At 45.3% G+C, this 22,349-nt stretch overlaps 1 protein-coding gene across 1 annotated transcript in view; it reads left to right on the forward strand.

The window, feature by feature from the left end:
- The window catches only part of LOC140066215 (phospholipid-transporting ATPase IK-like), a 1,118,040-nt gene that overhangs the window by 133,573 nt on the left and 962,118 nt on the right, over positions 1 to 22,349 (forward strand). The gene's annotated exons all lie outside the window — the stretch shown is intronic.

A 22,349-nucleotide genomic window follows, 5' to 3' on the forward strand; every position in this document is an offset into this window, starting at 1 on the left:
AATTACTGACTATATTCTAGACTATTTCTATAATGTCAGTGCCTAGTCTTATGTGCTGAAGAGAAGAGGAGGTTAAGGGTCATAGTTAGTTATTCTTATTGGTAAGTTAGTGCTAAGCACAATCCAGCCACTGTGAACTCCTGTGAAATGGGGTATTTTTCTAGGTAGCGGTATGGTGGGCCCCCAAAATCAATTCCTCTGGTGGGCCCCAGGCACCCCAGTCCGACCCTGCATATAACCATTACATTCTTAGGTCGCCACGCAGGGCTATAAACAGATTAGCTCATAAATGCAATAAGCTGTATACTGTTCAATGATACACATGTTCAATAAACACTTAAGACATCACTTTATCTCGCCTATTATCCTATATTAATTTGTAACAGCCTTTCCCTTAATAACTCTGCTGATACTACTCCCTGTGTATCCAACCATGGGCCCCATAACTTCTCATATTTGTCTTCCGTCTTCCTTTTTTTGTATATAGCCCTCTCATTTATTAACATCCCTTCTACCTTCTGAAGGAATTCCTCCTTTGTAGGGGAGATCGGTTGGATCCACCTCGCTGCAATTGATTTCCTGGCCATATATAGTAGCCTCCCTACCGCAATCCCTCCAGAGTGATTTCCTCATCACAGCCTAACACACGTGTAAGGACATTCTTGGGGACTGAGGTCATATATGCCCTATCTATCAGTTCCAACACTTCCACCCAGAAGGCTCGTATAACCGGACAATTCCATAGCATATGTGCCATATCCGCTATTTCTTCAGAGCACTTTGGGCATGAGGCGTTTGATCGCACCCTAATATCATATAAGAATTTTGGCGTTCTGTATACCCTGTGGACTATATACAATTGTGAGAGTCTATTTGCTTCTCCCAATGAGATTGCTGGTATAACCTCTAAAATATTACTCCATTGGTCATCCATCACAGGACCTACATCCCTCTCCCATTTGGCCCGGGCCGGGCTGTGAAAACCATCCAGAAATTTGCACAATAGCAGCTGATACAAAAAAGAGATGAGTCCTGAAGAATGCCCCTCCTTAGCAATAATCTGAAGTAAGGGGTCCCCCTTGTATACCAGGGGCTCCACTTTGGTCTGGGCTTCAAAGGCATGTTTCAATTGGAGGTACCTAAAAAAGTCATGGCTATGAGCTGGAATTGTCACCTACCAGTTGTGCGATTGTAAGCAACCCCATTCCTTCCCAAAAAGATGCACTCTCCAACGATTGGAATTCAGCCAGTCCAGGATTGTCCTACAAAGGTGTGTACTCAGTGTAACCATTCACTCCCCTAATCTGTTTAACCTTACCCCATACTTTATGGATCATAAGCAAGGTGTTTAGTTCCATTCTACCGGGTTTAAATTTCCCCGCTTCCAGTGCCTGTAGTAGATTCTTAACTCTTAGGTGATGCATAATTATCTGAGAGTTCATGTCGGCTGTCTCAGTTACTCCCCATCCTTTAAGATGTTGTGTCTGTGCCGCTAAGTAATATAACCAAGGATTGGGCAATGCTAATCCCCTCTCTATCTTAGGTTGCTGCAGCGTTTCCAGCCGTATTCTAGGATGGCCTTTATTCCAAATTAATTCTCTAAACAAGACATTTATCTTATGGAACCTAGAAAGGGGCAACCATGGAGCATTATGTAGAAGATATAGTAGCTGAGGCATTAATACCATTTTGATAAGGTTCAGACGTCCAATGACAGATAACGGTAACTTGCACCACGCTTTAATCGACTCCACGACTCCAGTCGTGGGGAAAGGTTAAGCTCCTCAAAATCTGATGGGCGTGTGGTCACTCTGACACCTAAATACTTAAATGAGTTCACGACAGGAATAGTGGATGCTCTCTGCTCCAAGTCCTCATTTATCACATCCACCGCCATTATGGCTGATTTATGCCAATTTATCAAAAGGCCAGACATAGCTCCACATTGATCTAAAAGACCCATGGCAGCCATCAGAGAGGTCTCTGTATCCCCCAAAAACAATAATGCGTCGTCAGCATATAACCCGACCTTATTTTGTATCCGGCCATACCGAAAACCCTTAATCTCTGGTGAGTTCCGTATCGCTGCTGCCAGAGGCTCAATAGCTATGGCAAAAAGCAACGGAGACAGGGGGCAACCCTGTTTCGTGCCACGGAATAGCGGAAATGGCTCAGATAATGCACCATTTGCCCTAATCCGAGCCTTTGGTACCGAATACAATACTTTGACCCATGCTATAAATTTAGGCTCAACCCCCATAGCCACCATAGTATGCCACAGAAATACCCACTCTACACTATCAAACGCTTTAGCAGCATCCAGCGTTAAAATAGCCGATGGGACCTGTAGGCTGAGAAAAAGTCTCCTAATATTGATAGAGGTGGATTTCTGAGGCATAAAACCAGTTTGGTCTTCGTTTATTATGGATGTAATAACTTTAATTAAACGATTGTCCATAGCCTTAGCAAGTAGCTTTACGTCAGATGTTAGCAACGAAATGGGTCTGTACGAATCCGGCATCAAAGGGTCTTTGCCTTCTTTGGGCAGCACTACTATAATAGCTTCCTGCATAGATGGGGGAAGTGAACCTTTTACAAAAGCATCCTGAAATACTTCAAGCAGTTGAGGAAGAAGTGCCTCCCCATATTGCTTATACATTTCAGCTGGTAAGCCGTCTACCCCAGGGGCCTTATCATTTGCCATCCCTCTCACTGCATCTTCTAACTCCTCCAGGCCGAGGGGCTGTTCCAACATATCCCTGTCTTCTATAGATAGCTTGGGAAGAGCCAGCCTATCAAGAAACTCTACTATATCCCCTTCCAATGACTGTCTCTGTGACTGGTAGAGGGTGGAATAGAAATCTACTAGCACCTTTATTATTCCTGCCGTATCACAATGTATTTGCCCGTTAGTGTCTTTCATAGCTGATATATGGGAAGTCCCCTGTTGTGCCTTAGTGATCACTGACAGCAGGTGTCCCACACTTTCCCCTTCTTCGAAGAAGCGCTGCTTAGCAAACATACGCTTCCTATTAGCTACTTCTATCAAATGGTTGTTTAACCCCTTAGGGACGTGGCCCTTTTTCGTTTTTGCATTTTAATTTTTCACTCCCCACCTTCAAAAATCTGTAACTTTTTTATTTCTCCATGTAAAAAGCTCTGTTTGGGCTTGTTTTCTGCGTAACAAATTGCACTTCATAGTGATGGTATTTATTATTCCATGCCGTGTACTGGGAAGCGGGAGAAAAATTCAGAATGCAGTGAAAATGATGAAATAACGCATTTGCAACGTTTTCTTGTGGGCTTGGATTTTACAGCATTCACTGAGCGCCCCAAATCACATGTCTATTTTATTCTTTGGTTCGGTATGATCATGAGAATACCAAATTTGTACAGGGTTTATAATGTTTTAATACATTTAAAAAAATTAAAACCTTCTGTACAAAAAAAAATTTCTTCATTTTGCCATGTTAGGGCACTAATAACTTTTTCATACTTCAGTGCACGGAGCTGTGGGTGGTGTCATTTTTTGCGACTTTTGATGAAGTTTTTAATGCTATCATTTTGAGGACTGTATGGCCTTTTGATCACTTTTTATAGAATGTTTTATATTTTTCAAAATGGCAAAAAAGTGGCATTTTTGAATTTGGGCGCCAATTTCCGTTACGGGGTTAAACGCCGGAAAAATTCGCTAATATATTTTGATAGATCAGACATTTTGGGACGCGATGATACCTAAAGTGTTTATGATTTTTACTGTTTATTTATATTTATATCAGTTCTAGGGAAAGGGGGGTGATTTAAACTTTTACTTTTTTTTACAATTTTTTCATATTTTTTAAAAAAATTTTTAAAATTTTTTTTTACCATTATTTAAGATCCTCCAGGGTAATTTAACCCTGCAGGGTCCGATTGCTAATACTATATACTGCAATACTACTGTATTGCAGTATATAGCAATTTTACAATGATTTTTAATAGCCTGCCCTCTGCTGGCTACTATAAATCATTGCACATGGCAAGCCACGAGTCTCAATGAGACTCTAGGCTGCCATAGCAACCGATCGCCGCCCTCCGATGACATTCCAGGGGGCGGCAATTGTCCATCCAAGATGGCGGCGCCCACATAACGGTATGTTATGTGCCGCGGTTGGGTTCGACCGCTGCACTTAACATGTTAACTGCCGCGATCGGTGCCAGCACCAACCGCGGCTGTGACAGGTGGGTGTTGGCTGTTTTATACAGCCGTTACCCGCTGTGTATGGAGAGAGCTCAGCTCGTGAGCTCTCTCCATACACCCCTTGGCGCGCGAGGGCGATATAGTTCGTCCTCGGTCGGCAAGGTGTTAAAGATGACTGCCCATTCCTTAATCTATTCTGAGTATCCGGTGCCCTGAGTGCCCTTTAAGCACTTCCCACACATTGGACAGAGATTCTGAGCCCTCATTCTCTTCTATAAATCTACTTATCTCAGTTTCTAGGCCACTAGTCACACTGGGAACAGATAACCAAAAGGGATTAAGGCGCCACAATCTATTCACAACCCTGGGGGCATCATATATGGATAGTGGGGTCAATACTGGGGAATGGTCAGACAAGGAGCGACGAAGATACTGTACCTCACCCAATATGGTCATTGCCATCGAATTACCCAGGACAAGATCTTTGCGGGACAACGAGGCAAAGGTAGAAGAGCAACAGGAATACTGTCTCTCTTGTGGATGTTGGCATCTCCATACGTCTTGAAGATCAACTTCCTGTAACAGGTGACCAAATGGGGTCCTTCCTTGCTCCGGCTGACCTTGAGAAATTCTACATCTATCTAGGTCATACTGAGGGATATTGTTGAAGTCCCCAACGATCAAGCACGGTACCCCTGGGTATTTTGTAACATATTCCAGTATACGTTGGAGTACTACCCCGGAGTATGGGGGAGGGACATACACAGCCACAAGCACCATAGTACGCGAGCCTACTGTGCAGTATAGGCATATATATCTCCCTTCAGCATCCACCGTCTTATCAATACACTGAAAGGGCACGTTTTTATGCACTAGAACACTAACTCCTCTTGCATATGATGAATATGTTGCATGACACTCAAACCCCATCCACACCTTATGTAACTGAGACAGCCGATCTGCAATCAATTCCCGGCTGCTGTCTTAATAGATACTGGAACAATCCCATTCTTTTCGTGGGGTCTGAAAGGCCCCTGACATTCCAGCTAACTACAGGAATATACGTAGCCATGTGACAACTCAGGTATCATAGACATGAACAATAGCGTTCTACCTTTCTCATATTGCCATATAAGTGTTTTAAACAAATTACAGCCCTGGCTATAAACTTTCAAACTAGTACCCTTAAACCTTTCCCTCCCCCCTTGTACCCTTCCCTTTACAGTGAAAAACCTCCCATTCATAATGGGCGAAGTCGTAATCCTATACCCGCCAAGTGCCTTTCTCTCACCCTTTGTCTTTTTTTTTATGTTTCATTGAGGGAATAACATTGTAGTATAACTTTACCATCAAGAATTATAACATATACAATGCAATACAGTGCCCGCCATTTCGTAGTCCTCCCACCACTGACCAGCAGTGTACGGAAAGACTACAAAATGTAACGTTCCCCACAGCCCAACATATCAAAACTTATATTATAACTCATCTGTATCTCGGTACACTCCCACAAAGCATTACATCTGGACACTTTCTCAGTCCTGATCCTGGGCCTTCGCCTCCGAGGCCTCTATTTGGGTTTCATGTTGATCAAGCCACTCCAACGCAGCTCCCGGATCTTCAAAAAATTGTGTCTTCCCCAAGGCCACTACTCGCAGTTTAGCTGAAAATATCATGGAATATATCACTTTCAGATCCCGAAGCCGTCTCTTTATATCGATAAACTTGGCCCTGCGTTTCTGAACTTCAATAGAATAGTCCGGGAATATTGATATTTTGGAGCCATTGATAGTCAGATCAGGATGTTCTCGACCTGGCTGTAGAGGTCTTGTGGGAACCCGATGTGCCCTTTCTATGGCATACAAATTTGGTCAGCGCCAAATTTTTGTAGCAGCCAGTCCTCAATAAAGGCCGTTGCGTTTTGACCTTCTACCTTCTCTGGAAAGCCCACCAGGCATACATTGTTTCGTCTGGCCCTGTTTTCCAGGTCATCCGTTTTAGACCAGAGGGCTATAATCTCTTGCTGGGCACGTCTGGAGGCCTTTTTGCATTTCCCCATATCGTCCTCCAAATCCGAGGTGCGCTGCTCCACTTCCGTGGTTCTTTCAGATATCTTATGAACATCATTTCTGAGCACTGTAAGTTCTTCCCTCATACCTCCTACTTGCTGCACCAGAGAAGCCATGGTCGCGTTACCTTTTGCTACAGCACGCATCACATCACCGATAGTGGGTTCCCCGGCTGTGGCAGGAGATCTGTGCTTAGGCCTCTGCTGCTTGGATGATGAAGCAGACTCCTGGTCACCCGAGTCATCTCCGTCCGATGCTTGGGTGTCTAGCTCCGCGGGCATCAGCCAGTCTGCCTCTGCTGACTTTGTTCTTTTTTCCCCAGCAGTTGAGCGAGCGAAGCGCTCCAGCTTGTCGGCTATTTCCCGCTGGCGTCTCGTGCTGGCTGGGGTAGCTGGGACAGACGCTTCAGCGCCATCTTGGAATTCTAACGCGCGGTTAGTTTTACCGCTTCCTTTGTTTTTGCTCGGCATTTTGAGAGTCCAAGGCGGCTAGGTAAGTTGCCAGCTGGGTTACCTCTCGGTATGAGTGCCGATTACTGGGATTACTGGGCTGCGGACGGATAATAGACAGGATCCTTGACGGGAGCTCTGCTCTGCACGTCTCACAGCATGCTTGGCTAGGCCACGCCCCCCAACCACATTTTTTTTTACTTTTCTTCCCACATTCATCTGAGAAATTGTGACCATAAAAGCTTAATACTTCACATCTCAGTCCTCATCTCACTCTGGGTCAAAAAGTTACACTGAAAGTTACCCTGCTTTATCACTTCTCCTGCTTAATACCAAAACATAGTTTTTGCCATGCTTTGCAAACACTGCTTGTATAACCCCATTTAGTCATCCCTTTTATACCTACAATGTCTTTGTATGAATGTGTGCATATTATTTGTAATGCTCACAGACTACACAGTCTACAAAGTTAAAGTCTGTGTAATGCAATTTTTGTATGTTTTCTACATTCTTTTGACTCAAAAGAGTCAAAAGAAGGCGAACCTATCACCAGGAATATGATTTTAAGCTGTTGACAAGATCTACGCTATGCTGATTTTAAAAATGCATTACTGAAGCATACTAAATCATTTCAGTAGTTAATATAAGTTTAATTCACATTACCTGGTTTCCTGCCATAATCATGTGGTGAGTCCCGTGGAGGGGCAGCTGCAGAGTATATCACACTCCTCATCACCACACTTACGTAGCTCCCTTACCTTTCCCCACTTCCAGTCATGTTTAGTGAGAAGGCAGGAGAGGGAGGAGGTTGCTATAGATTAGAGGAAGAATGCATCAGGGGTCAAGGCACACAAAGGCAGCAACTGCTCTTTCCCCGAGAACTGCCACATACTTCTGGCAGGGAGCCATGTAATTAGGAATTAAACTTACATAAACTATTGTACTGATTCAAAATGTGGACACGGGCATTCAAAATCAACAATTGGAACCTGACACCAGATAAAAATCACATTCCTGGTGGCAAGTTTGCTTTAGGCTGCATTTAGATGGCCGTTGGGGGACGTATATACGTCGGCGCCGTATGGAGCGGTATGGTGCCGTACACGTACTGTTCCATACCCAGGAGAAAGATAGGACATGTCCTATCTTTCCCCCGGAATACGGCGCTGTGCGCCATGTTTCTTTGTGGAGAGATCACCCCCTCCTCCTCTCCCTGGCACCGACGTATGCCCGCCGTAAAATCCCCCTTTTCAAAGTACAAAAGTACAAAGTACAAAATTTCCTGCTTTACGTGCATACCCTCATAGCACCAAAGATTTTTGTAATGTGGAGATGTGAGGGCTCTTTTTTTTTTTTGCCAAATGAGATAAACATACTTCATTTTCTGGACATCTATAGCTTATTGATGAGATTTTATTAATTCTTTCTGGGTGGAGGAATAAAATCAATTCCTTTTCAGCTTTTTAATTTTTTTTAGCTGTTCACTGTACCATAAAAAATGTTATTGTCAGGGTTCTGGGTCAGTGAACCCTCCTGACCACCGCGGGAGATGGCACTAGCCGACACCTGGGACCGGAGTCTAAGTGGCACCTGGTCTTCACCAGAGCCCACCACAATGGTCTTGCTACGGCGGGGTGTAACAAGGTCATTCCACAGGTGTGACAAGCCCGCGGTGACAACTGTGCAGAACACAGTCCAAGCCCGGGAGAACAACGCAGGAACAGGAACGCAGGAACAGACAGGAAGCTAGATGGCTTGAAGATGGCTTGAAGATCCGGTAAGGAATGATGGGAGCCGCTGGAATTAATGCCCCATTCATAATGCCCCTTCTATTTTCCCCCATTCATAATGCCTCCCTCTATATTGCCCCATTCATAATGCCCCCTCTTTTGCCCCCATTCATAATGCCCCCCTCTATATTGCCCCCATTCATAATCCAAACTCTTTTTATTCCCAATTCATAATGCCCCCCTCTATATTGCCCCCATTCATAATGTCCTTCTCTATATTGCCCCCATTCCTAATGCCCCTTCTATTTTCCCCATTCATAATCCCTCCCTCTATATTGCCCCCATTCATAATGCCCCCCTCTATATTGCACCCATTCATAATCCAAACTCTCTTTTTATTCCCCATTCATAATGCCCACTCTCTTTTTATTGCCCATTCATAATGCCCCCTTTTATTTTTCCCCCATTCATATTGTCAGTGCATGATATAAAAAAAAATAGTACTTACCTCTTCACTGATGATCTCTCTGGGCGGACAGCGACCATCTTCACTGCTCTTCTCCTCTTCACTTCTCTCTTCTGTTGTGTGGTGCCCAGTGCCGGTGACATCTTCGCGTTGCCGGAGACGCGGTGACGTCATCGCATTGCCAGCGGCAGCGATGGAACAATTACGTGCTGAACGCTACTGCACTCATTGGTGTGACAGAGCTGGAAGTGTCAGCGTGCATCACTTTCTGCTCTGTCACGGCTTTCAGCAATATCAAAGCACAGGTCCGATACAGCTTAAAGCTGAATTAGTGACCCTGCCAGGCACCAAAGAATAGCCGCGGGGGGCGGCCCCCCTCCCCGCACATCATTTAGTACACCGCCTGCCAGCCTATGAATGACCGGGTCCCGGGCCGTGACAGCAGTGCCCCGGGCCTCTCTTTTGGACTGGCCCAGTAGCACCCCCTGCCACCGCGTTCGTTATGCCACTGGTGACTGACTTTCTGGAGAATTTTTATAGAGGTAATAATGTAAAGGAGATGCAATTAATACCTTTGTGTCTGAAGAGTAGGAGGAGCTTATTATAGGGAAACTAAGAAATCTGAGAGAAGGAGAACTCTTGTTGGTTGTTAGGTGATCATTTATCTTTTTTAGACTATAAGACACACCTGGATTTAGTTGTCACAAAAATGAACAATATATTTAACACGTAAACTCTCACAAACCGTTTTTCAACCTTAATTCATGCACACACAAACCTGCTACATCTCCCCAGTCATATATCAATTTTTTTCAAAATCTCAAGGAGACCCATTTAACCCCTTAAGGACCGCCGTATCGGCGCGCGCCAGAAGAAGATTTCGTGACACCGGGTCTCGCTGGTGCCGGTGTCGGCCTGTGATATCACAGCCCAGACCCGGCACTAACAACCGGGATCGGAAAAACTCAAGCATGACCGCGGCGTGCAAGTGTGTCCCCCGTGGATCGGACCCCCTGGTGTGCTTACCGGGGGATCCGATCCCTCCTGCCGCTGCCCCGGGTCCCGACGAGTGATCCGAGGCTGTCGGCTTCTCTCCCCGCCGGGTTCTGCCTTCCTGGCAGGACCCGACTGTATGTAACTGAGCATGCTCAGTTACTTACACTATACACTGCAATACAAATGTATTGCATTGTAAAGGCTTGAATAAGCTTGAATCTTTTTATAATATAATTGTGAAGGAAACCGCGACGTTCCGGACCCCTGAAGGGTACGTAAGGTCACTCAGTTATCCTTTTACAGACACTCCCAGAACGCACAGGTTCTGAGAGGTGCAGGAAGTGATTTAAAGTTGTCCACACAACTTCCGGATATGGCACAACCCTAAATCAAATCCCTGAATGGCTATAAGATCCCTCTCACTAGCCGCAGTGAGACAGAATATTATCAGCCTTATGCTGCCACCAGTTCTCCTTTAATATAAGCCCGGTCCGTAACGGGATTATATAGGGTGAGGAAGCAACCCGGTAGCATGTATATAAGCGAGAAACCCGGACGTAAGATTCGTGATCGAGATAAAAGAGCAACACAGATTAGATTTTATATTTAATTGCCTTAAGGGCACACTAGACAATACAGTACACACAATAGATATATACAGTAATCAGAGCACAAATTACATGGGTAGCACTACAAGTCTAAGCAGCTTGGTTAGTTAGTTAGTTACCTTTGTGTGTGGCCTAATGGGGATGGATAGTCCACACCTTTAGATCCTCCCTGCGCTTAGTTGATGTTAGTTTCCCCCAGGACAAAGACAACCGGCCCCTTCAATGGTGCACGATTATATCAGGTGTGGACACACCTCTGTCCACCCTAAAGGGTCAATGGTCACTCCTACCTGATATTACATCCAGAGCCCTGGAGAAGCCACAGCTACCCCAGGGGAAGTCCTAGGCTCATGGTTCTGGTATCATTGGATCCGGGTGAATCCTAGGATTGCATTGATACCAAACCTGACCCATTTGCTATGGTCCTATCCAGAGATATTGATATCTCGGGATCTGAGTATCCTAGAGCAATGAACAATGGGTTGTTATGATTTATGGAGGATAACCAATCCAAAAATGTATTTGGTGTTCTGGTGAGATGGACCATAACTTCATAACTGTCTCTATTCAACCTGGTGATTCAAAAGTTTTAATGGCTCTTTGTTTGACGAGGGGGGGTGATGCCTGGAGTCGGTTTGTCTGTATAGGTCTTTGAAGCCCGGCACATGCTGGTTTTGTCAACAAGCTGGCTCAATTAGGTTAATTTACTGAGGCTGGGGGATGGGGGGGGCTTGATGACCAAGACAATACCTGCAGGTTCCTCACACCTCCCTCCTATAGAGGGCGCTAAGGGGTAATACCTTTGTGTTTCCCCATGCGCCCACTCACTACCTCTCTATGCCTGAGAGATACCCAGCTTCAGCATCACGTCAGTCACCCAGCTGTGGCGCTGTTGCACCTCAGGAGGCACCCGGTATGCTGAAAACTGGGATGGGGTTTGGTCCCCGGGGTCCATGTGATGGACTGCCAATAGGTTCCTCCCAGGTTGGTTGCTGAGCAACTCCCGGAAGGGGTGAAGGGTTGCCCACAGCTGGGACCTTTGGTCCGCCCGGAGCTGCTGGCAAGCCTCTATATCCGCAATGGGTTCCTCTGCCCAAACTGGACAGGGTACCATTGCATGTGGGTCACTGGGCCATACCTCTGGTGTACCCTGCTGAATTGTCCTCTGGTACAGTCGCCCTTGGTCCCAGGCCCGCTTGGAGTCAGAGTCCAAGGGAGACTCTACCACCTGCTTCTCCTTAATTTTCAGGCAAGCGTCAGCGTCTAACGCTGCCGGAAACTCCTGGCCGGACGTGGCAAGAATTGTTGCAACTGCCCCATCTTCTGCTGGCTTCCCAGGATCGATCTCCTGGCCTCTGTGTGACTTGGCAGCCAATTGGTCGGAAGGGAGGAAGGCAGTGGACCCCCAAAGGGCCTCGACGCTACGCCTGCACGTCACCGCGGCGATGGTCGCCGTGACCGTAGGTAGTGTCTGCTTCCTCTCAGCTTCCAACCCAGTCTCCAAGGCAGACAGACTGACCTGGTGCTGTGACATTCCAGTTGGGGATGGGCCATGTAGCGAGTCCTTGCCGTGAAGACCTACCTCTACCGGCACTTTCCCGTCCTCGCTGACAGGCCCTCCCTCCTGAGACCACTGACTCGACGTGGTGAGAGTAGAAGAAACCCCCATGCCTTCTGCCAGTTCCTCCGGATCTGTCTCCTGGCCTCCATCTGACCTGGCAGCCACTTGATCAGAAGGGAGGAAGTCGGCGAGCCCCCGAGGGGCTTCAACGCTCCAGCTGCGCGTCCCAGCGGCGATGGTCGCTGTGACTGCAGGTAGCGTCCGATTCCTCACTGCCTCTGACCCAGTCGCCAGGGCAGACAGGTGGGCCCTGTCCTGAGACAGTTCAGTTGGGGATGGGCCATGTAGCGAGTCCTTGCCGTGAATACCTACCTCTCCCGGCACTTTCCCATCCTCGCTGTCAGGCCCTCCTTCCTGAGACCACTGACTCGACGTGGTAAGAGTAGAAGAAACCCCCACATCTTCTGCCAGCTTCCCCGGATCTGTCTCCTGGCCTCCATCTGACCTGGCAGCCACTAGATCAGAAGGGAGGAAGTTGGCGAGCCCCTGAGGGGCTACAACGCTCCGACTGCGTGTCCCAGCGGCAATGGTCGCTGTGACCACAGGTAGCGTCCGCTTCCTCTCCACCTCTGACCTAGTCGCCAGGACAGACAGGTGGGCCCCATCCTGAGACAGTTCAGTTGGGGATTGGGCCATGTAACGAGTCTTTGCTGTGAAGACCTACCTCTCCCGGTACTTTCCCGTCCTCGCTGACAGGCCCTCCTTCCTGAGACCACTGACTCGACGTGGTAAGAGTAGAAGAAACCCCCACGTCTTCTGCCAGTTCCCCCGGATCTGTCTCCTGGCCTCCATCTGACCTGGCAGCCACTTGATCAGAAGGGAGGAAATCGGCGAGCCCCCGAGGGACTACAACGCTCAGACCGCACGTCCCAGCAGCGATGGTTGCTGTGACCGCAGGTAGCGTCCACTTCCTCTCCACCTCTGACCCAGTCGCCAAGGCAGACGGACAGGCCCGGTCCTGAGACAGTCCGGTTGGGGATAAGCTCTGCACAGAGTCCTTACCTGGGCACTTCACTAGTCCCGGTATTTTCCCGTCCTCCCCTGCAAGCTTTTTCCCTGAAGCTGTTAGCCCCCTGTCTCTCCCTACTCTAGGAGTGTCAGAGGACAACAGGTATCCAGAGAATGACAGGCCACTCCCCATAGTAGCCTGACCCTCTGTTTGGATGGTCCCCTTCCCCAAGGGCAAAGTGGGACCCATGACCCTACCCACCCCCACATTCCTGGCAGTAGGAAGGTCACACACATCAGTATTATCATTGACAATATCAACATCAGAGTCATAACAATCAATCTCAACAGTTACATCGGCCGGCTGCATATTGCTGTCTGAGCGATCAGTCCCTGATGATTCTGGGGTCACATACTGTGACACTAGTCGGCCCAAGTCTATTCCCAGCAGAACACTCACAGGAAGGTCAGGTGACACGCCCACCTCCCTCATGCCCCTCCCTGCACCCCAGTCCAAATACACCTTGGCAATGGGCAGTGCCGGTTCTGTTCCTCCAATTCCAGAAACCGTGAGGGTTTTCCCAGGTATCAAATCCTGTGGTGACACCAGTTCAGGCCGTACAAGGGTCAATCCAGCACCAGTGTCTCTCAGTCCCATGGCCCTAGCCTGTCCTATGTTGACGGGCTGCAAATTATCAGGGGACCTCCCACCACCCCCACCCACAAACAAAACAGGAGATGGTGTCAGGGACGGTCCTGGGCCTCTCTGGCGCTGTGGACAAATGGCCTTGAAGTGTCCTGGTTGTCTGCAGAAATGACACAGATGGTTTTCGCCCACTGATGTGAAGAGGGGAGTATGGGCAGGTGCCCCCTTGGTTGCAGGGGCAGGGGTAACAGGGATGGTGTTCTTCTTACCCCCTCTCCAGCTAGCAGGTTTCCTGGTCTCCAGAGTCCGGTTGTTGCTGTATTCATCTGCCAGGCCAGCTGTTTCCAAAGCATCCTTGGGTTTCCGGTCACGAAGGTGCTGCTGTAACTCCTCCAGGCAATTCCACAAAAACTGCTCGATGGCGATTAGCTCCTTCAGCTGCTGGAAGGTGGTAAGTCCAGTCCTGAGGTCCACTGGTCCACTGCTTGGAGAAGAGCCCTCATGTGATCAGTTCAGCTGTCAGCAGACCCCCGCTGCAAACTCCGGAGATTCTTCCGGTAATTCTCAGGGGTTAGGTTGTACTGATGGACCAGAGCCTGCTTGATATCCTCATAAGTCAGGGTGGTCTCGCTAGACAAATAGGCGAATATTTCCAGGGCCTTCCCTCTGAGACGAGGGGTAAGGTACCGAACCCATTGGTCCACAGGCACATGGTACTGTTGGCAAGTTTTTTCAAAAGCCAGCAAAAAAGTGTCCAAGTCAGTACCTTTATCCAGCAGGGGAAAGTCCTCAGTCCGCAGCTTTGGGACATGGTTCTCCGGCAACACTGGACTAGCAGGAGCAGACTGTTGTAGCTGGAGCATCTGTAGCTGGTGTTCACGCTCCCGTTGCCTTTCTGCGGCCTCTGCTTCCACTCGCTCCTGCCGTTCTGTAGCCTCTGCTCGCTCTCGCCTTTCTGCCGCCTCTGCTTCCATTCGCTCTCGCTGCTCTGCAGCAGCCATGAGGGTCTCGTATGCAGCATGGTTCCCCACCTGTAAACTGGACAAGGCAGCTTGCAAGATGGCCGCCGAGCCCATCAGACCATGTGGGTGGGCGGTCCAATGTGGGACTGACCACTGGTGACTGACTCCTTGGGGAGTCTGGGCAGAGCTCCCCCTCGCCTTGAACAATAGCGCCCCCCACCTCTTCCTGGTCCAACTGCGGTACTGCCTCGTCCTCTGTAATGTCCACAGCACTGGCAGCATTCTTCCTGCCTTTGTTCCTACCGGCCATTATCACAGCTGTTGGTAACTAACAAAGAACTGCAACTTGATGTACCTCACACCTTACTGTAATTGCACTCTGCTTGTGTCTAGTGCTGAATTGGTCTTAAGATCCCAACACAAACTCTGCTGTTGGCAATCTTTAGTATTTGAGAGTATGGATTACACAATCAAACACTATTATCTCGATTATCCCACCGCTTGCCACCAATGTGAAGGAAACCGCGACGTTCCGGACCCCTGAAGGGTACGTAAGGTCACTCAGTTATCCTTTTACAGACACTCCCAGAACGCACGGGTTCTGAGAGGCGCAGGAAGTGATTTAAAGTTGTCCACACAACTTCCGGATATGGCACAACCCTAAATCAAATCCCTGAATGGCTATAAGATCCCTCTCACTAGCCGCAGTGAGACAGAATATTATCAGCCTTATGCTGCCACCAGTTCTCCTTTAATTTAAGCCCGGTCCGTAACGGGATTATATAGGGTGAGGAACCAACCCGGTAGCAGGTATATAAGCGAGAAACCCGGACGTGAGATTCGTGATCGAGATAAAAGAGCAACACAGATTAGATTTTATATTTAATTGCCTTAAGAGAGTCGGAAAGAGAAAAACGGGGTTAGTGGATAGACGCGCTACATCCGAATGAGGGTAATTAGGGTTTTTTTATTGATTAGTATTGTGACAACGCGTTTCAACACCGTAACGGTGTCTTCATCAGGTCTAAAAACATTATAGGTAGGTTACAAAGACAAAAGCAGAAAACATATAACAAAGCATAATTAGTAAAATTAGTATAAATGGTTTGGTTAATGTAATTAGTAAAAAGTTAGTAAAAAATGGAAATAGATATTAAATACAGATTGGTTATAGACAATAATAGTATAATGAGAAAAATAGTATAATGAGAAAAATACAATGGAGGATATAAATTGGACATATAAAAGTGAGATAAATAAAGATGATGCATAATAGTTGCAAAATAATGATATTGTTGGTACATGAATCATTGGTTAATTGATACATCATTAATAAGTATAGTAACACTTAATATTTGAAATTCAGTAATTTTTACATAGATGAAATGAATGAGGTAGTTGAATAAATTGAATGGAGTTAAGGTGCAGATGAAAGGGTGCATAAGAGATTGAATAATTAAATAATTAAATAAATAAATGGTTGGGTGATTAGATAGGGTTGTATGATCAATTGGATGATTGGATTAAATAGACTGTATGTGAATGGATGATATATAGATGATCAGGAGAGAAGTGTTGCTGAGAGAGTGATAGTGTTGCTGAGGTGTAGGTATTATCATAGAGAGTTACCTGCAGGGAGGGGGGGGGGGATCCGGGTGAGTGGCAGAGCTATGCTGCCTAATGTCCAGCCTGGGGAGAAATGGGCAGGAAAATTCAAATAAGGAAGTTGGGAATATAGAGGGGAAGAGGTTGTATGTGAGAACGGGAGGTGACTTACTATGTCCAGGTGCCGCGGGTCGGGAGCCGTCTATGGTAGCTCTGGTTCGGGTCACGCAGGAGATGCTATGTTGCGTGCTGGCACTGGCACGAGAGGACGGAGCGCGCGCCAAGGGAGACACGCTGTATTTATTGACAATGGGATGAGTAAGAGGTAGTGCGCAGGCGCCAGTCCCAGACACAGTGTATAGCAGATGCCGTGATGCAGTACTGCTGAGTGGATGAGTATTATGGATGTGTGGATGAATGTGATAATGTGTGGTGTAGTAGAGTAAGGGCAGTTTGGCTGAGAATAAATTAGAATGAGGTGCATATATTAGAATGATGAAATGGAATGGGGTGAAATGAAACAAATGGATCGTTGGGTATTATTGAGTCTGTTAGAAGTTGATTGAATGGAGCAAGAATAGATAGATGAATAAGTGAATTAGTAAATTAATTAAATGAATTAAATAAATGAAATTAATATATTAATAAATTGATTGTCATGAGGTGATGGTATTATGTAGATAAAATCATATGGCACATATAGATAGTGTGTCAACATATGGGGTAAAAAGAACGCGTATGGGATGAAACCATTTCATAATTAATTAATTAATTAATTAATTGGATGGTGACTGCAATAATAAGTGATGTTAAAAGCATAGATAAACGAATACAAATATACATATATACACATTTTAGAATTAAGAGTTAACAGTTTAGAGATTGTATAAATATATAAATAAAAAATAATAATAATAAAAAATATAAATAAAGAAAATAATAAAAAAAACTTGGCAATGGACCTTTTGCCCCTTTCCATGGTGTGCAAACGATGTACAGAGTCCCAGAGTCTGGGGGTTGGGGTTTGAGGTTAAAATGATGTCTCGACCATATCGTTTAATCCTGCGGGTGAAAGGGTGTTCAATTTGTAAATCCAATAGGATTCTCGTTGGCGTAGTTTCTGGAATCTGTTGCTGGTGGTGGTGGGTATTTGTTCGATCGGGGTGATCCTGATATTACTGAAGTCTTTGTCATGTTTTTGTGTGAAATGGCTCGAGATATCCCATACGGTCAATTCAAACGAATCAGAAAAAACTGCTCGAACACCACCACCTTCATCACCCAAGCCAAAGTCCTTAAACAACGTTTTAAAGACGAGCATTATCCGAAAAAACTAGTTCAAGATGCCTTCACCAAAACCCTTTTTCTCACTCAAAATCAATGCCTCCAAACAAGCAAACCAACATTACACCAACCAAAAAAACCCCCACTCAACTTCATAACCACATACAACACCAGCCATAGCAGTATAAAACAAATCATGAAAAAACACTGGCCCATCCTACTAAGTGACCCTCACCTCAAACTCTCCCTGCCCAATCGACCATCTGTCACCTTCAGGAGAGCCAGAACCCTCCGCAACATACTTGCCCCCAGCAAACTCAAAACCACATGCAAATCCCAACCAGCCACTTTTTTTAACTCTGAAAGGATCTTTCAAATGCGGCTCCACTAGATGTCTTTGCTGTGCGAACATCCAACACAGAAGAAAAACTTTCAGCTCAACCACTACCGGCGAGAATTTTGAGATGCTCTCATTTCTCAACTGCCACTCATCCTTCACCATTTACCTCTTAGAATGCCCATGCAACCTCCAATACATAGGCAGAACAACCCAGGAACTTCACATCAGAATGAATAACCATAGATCCAACATCACCAATGGCTTTCTCAAACATAGTGTCTCGAGCCATTTCGCACTAAAACATGACAAGGACTTCAGTAATATCAGGATCACCCCGATCGAACAAATACCCACCACCACCAGCAACAGATTCCAGAAACTACGCCAACGAGAATCCTATTGGATTTACAAATTGAACACCCTTTCACCCGCAGGATTAAACGATATGGTCGAGACATCATTTTAACCTCAAACCCCAACCCCTAGACTCTGGGACTCTGTACATCGTTTGCACACCATGGAAAGGGGCAAAAGGTCCATTGCCAAGTTTTTTTTATTATTTTATTTCTTTATTTATATTTTTTATTATTATTATTATTTATTTATATATTTATACAATCTCTAAACTGTTAACTCTTAATTCTAAAATGTGTATATATGTATATTTGTATTCGTTTATCTATGCTTTTAACATCACTTATTATTGCAGTCACCATCCAATTAATTAATTAATTATTTATGAAATGGTTCCATCCCATACGCGTTCTTTTTACCCCATATGTTGACACACTATCTATATGTGCCATATGATTTTATCTACATAATACCATCACCTCATGACAATCAATTTATTAATATATTAATTTCATTTATTTAATTCATTTAATTAATTTACTAATTCACTTATTCATCTATCTATTCTTGCTCCATTCAATCAACTTCTAACAGACTCAATAATACCCAACGATCCATTTGTTTCATTTCACCCCATTCCATTTCATCATTCTAATATATGCACCTCATTCTAATTTATTCTCAGCCAAACTGCCCTTACTCTACTACACCACACATTATCACATTCATCCACACATCCATAATACTCATCCACTCAGCAGTACTGCATCACGGCATCTGCTATACACTGTGTCTGGGACTGGCGCCTGCGCACTACCTCTTACTCATCCCATTGTCAATAAATACAGCGTGTCTCCCTTGGCGCGCGCTCCGTCCTCTCGTGCCAGTGCCAGCACGCAACATAGCATCTCCTGCGTGACCCGAACCAGAGCTACCATAGACGGCTCCCGACCCGCGGCACCTGGACATAGTAAGTCACCTCCCGTTCTCACATACAACCTCTTCCCCTCTATATTCCCAACTTCCTTATTTGAATTTTCCTGTCCATTTCTCCCCAGGCTGGACATTAGGCAGCATAGCTCTGCCACTCACCCGGTTCCCCCCCCCCCCTCCCTGCAGGTAACTCTCATGATAATACCTACACCTCAGCAACACTTCTCTCCTGATCATCTATATATCATCCATTCACATACAGTCTATTTAATCCAATCATCCAATTGATCATACAACCCTATCTAATCACCCAACCATTTATTTATTTAATCATTTAATTATTCAATCTCTTATGCACCCTTTCATCTGCACCTTAACTCCATTCAATTTATTCAACTACCTCATTCATTTCATCTATGTAAAAATTACTGAATTTCAAATATTAAGTGTTACTATACTTATTAATGATGTATCAATTAACCAATGATTCATGTACCAACAATATCATTATTTTGCAACTATTATGCATCATCTTTATTTATCTCACTTTTATATGTCCAATTTATATCCTCCATTGTATTTTTCTCATTATACTATTTTTCTCATTATACTATTATTGTCTATAACCAATCTGTATTTAATATCTATTTCCATTTTTTACTAACTTTTTACTAATTACATTAACCAAACCATTTATACTAATTTTACTAATTATGCTTTGTTATATGTTTTCTGCTTTTGTCTTTTGTCTTTGTAACCTACCTATAATGTTTTTAGACCTGATGAAGACACCGTTACGGTGTTGAAATGCGTTGTCACAATACTAATCAATAAAAAAACCCTAATTACCCTCATTCGGATGTAGCGCGTCTATCCACTAACCCCGTTTTTCTCTTTCCGACTCTCATATACCTTCTGGACCACGGTCCAGCTCCGGGGTTCGACGCTGCAACTCCATCCCACTCCCTACACCGCTCCCTACCTATGCACATTTTTGGCGCCTGGCTCAAAAAATCCCCTAACTTTTACCCCTAACTTAATTGCCTTAAGGGCACACTAGACAATACAGTACACACAATAGATATATACAGTAATCAGAGCACAAATTACATGGGTAGCACTACAAGTCTAAGCAGTTTGGTTAGTTAGTTAGTTACCTTTGTGTGTGGCCTAATGGGGATGGATAGTCCACACCTTTAAATCCTCCCTGCGCTTAGTTGATGTTAGTTTCCCCCAGGACAAAGACAACCGGCCCCTTCAATGGTGCCCGATTATATCAGGTGTGGACACACCTCTGTCCACCCTAAAGGTGTGGTCAATGGTCACTCCTACCTGATATTACATCCAGAGCCCTGGAGAAGCCACATCTACCCCAGGGGAAGTCCTAGGGTCATGGTTCTGGTATCATTGGATCCGAGTGAATCCTAGGATCGCATTGATACCAAACCTGACCCATTTGCTATGGTCCTATCCAGAGATATTGATATCTTGGGATCTGAGTATCCTAGAGCAATGAACAATGGGTTGTTATGATTTATGGAGGATAACCAATCCAAAAATGTATTTGGTGTTCTGGTGAGATGGACCATAACTTCATAAGTGTCTCTATTCAACCTGGTGATTCAAAAATTTTAATGGCTCTTTGTTTGACGAGGGGGGGGGTGATGCCTGGAGTCGGTTTGTCTGTATAGGTCTTTGAAGCCCGGCCACATGCTGGTTTTGTCAACAAGCTGGCTCAATTAGGTTAAAGGGAACCTACCACCACAAATCTACCTATAAAGGTAGATTGGGTGGTAGGTGGATCATTGGGACGTGAGGATAGCCCTTTTAAGGGCTAATCCTCACGTCCCTGCACTTTTTTGAGAACTTTAATTTGATATTTATTCAAATGTACTTATGTGGCTACCGGGGCGTGGAGTAGCCGCTTATGAGATTACACGAGGCGGCTACTCCACGCCCCGGTAGCCACTTTACTCCTCCTACTCACCCATCTTCGGCGCGCAGCTCCGCGTAGCTGCGCGCCCTCGTCCGGCGAGCCTGCCGTCTGCGCATGCGCAGAAGAGCAGGCCCGCGCCTGTTTCGGAGTTGTGACCGCGCAGGCGCGGGCCTGCTCTTCTGCGCATGCGCAGACGGCAGGCTCGCCGGACGAGGGCGCGCAGCTACGCGGAGCTGCGCGCCGAAGATGGGTGAGTAGGAGGAGTAAAGTGGCTACCGGGGCGTGGAGTAGCCGCCTCGTGTAATCTCATAAGCGGCTACTCCACGCCCCGGTAGCCACATAAGTACATTTGAATAAATATCAAATTAAAGTTCTCAAAAAAGTGCAGGGACGTGAGGATTAGCCCTTAAAAGGGCTATCCTCACGTCCCAATGATCCACCTACCACCCAATCTACCTTTATAGGTAGATTTGTGGTGGTAGGTGCCCTTTAATTTACTGAGGCTGGGGGATGGGGGGGGCTTGATGACCAAGACAATACCTGCAGGTTCCTCACAATAATTAAATAAATAAATAAAAATAATAGTTCCAAAATCTCCCCAGTAACACATAAAATGCAAATAAAGTAAATAAAACACAAAAACACGTACATATTTGGTATCACCACGTCCGTATCAATCTGTACAATAAATCTATATCAATATTGAACTCGCTCGGTAAACTACGTAAAAAAAAAACTCGAAAAACTTCCCATAATATACAATTTTTCATCAAACACCATCACAAAAAATGTTCTAAAAAGTGATCAAAAAAAGTTACGTTCCCTAATATGATACGACTGAAAAGAACAACTGTTTTCGCAAAAAATAAGCCCTCAACCAGATCCGACAACAGAAAAATACAGAATGGCCATGAAAAGTTGTCAATAGTAAAAACATGGCGATTTTCTCTAATATTGGTTTTGCTCAGGAAAATTGAGCAAAAATAAGAAAAACTATATAAAAGAGGTATCACCGCAATCGTAGTTTGAGAATACAGAGAAAATATTATTTTTACATTACGGTGAGCGGGGGAAAAAAATGCTAACAATCCAAAATAAAAATTGATGATTTTGTTTCTGTCCCCCTTGAAATAGTTAATAAAATCTCATGAATAAGCTTTAGACTCCCAAAATAAATTATCTATACATTGTATCTCATCCCATAAAAAATAAGCCCTCATAT

Source organism: Engystomops pustulosus, chromosome 1, assembly GCF_040894005.1.
Source record: "Engystomops pustulosus chromosome 1, aEngPut4.maternal, whole genome shotgun sequence".
In the NCBI taxonomy this organism is placed as follows: Eukaryota; Metazoa; Chordata; class Amphibia; order Anura; family Leptodactylidae; genus Engystomops; species Engystomops pustulosus.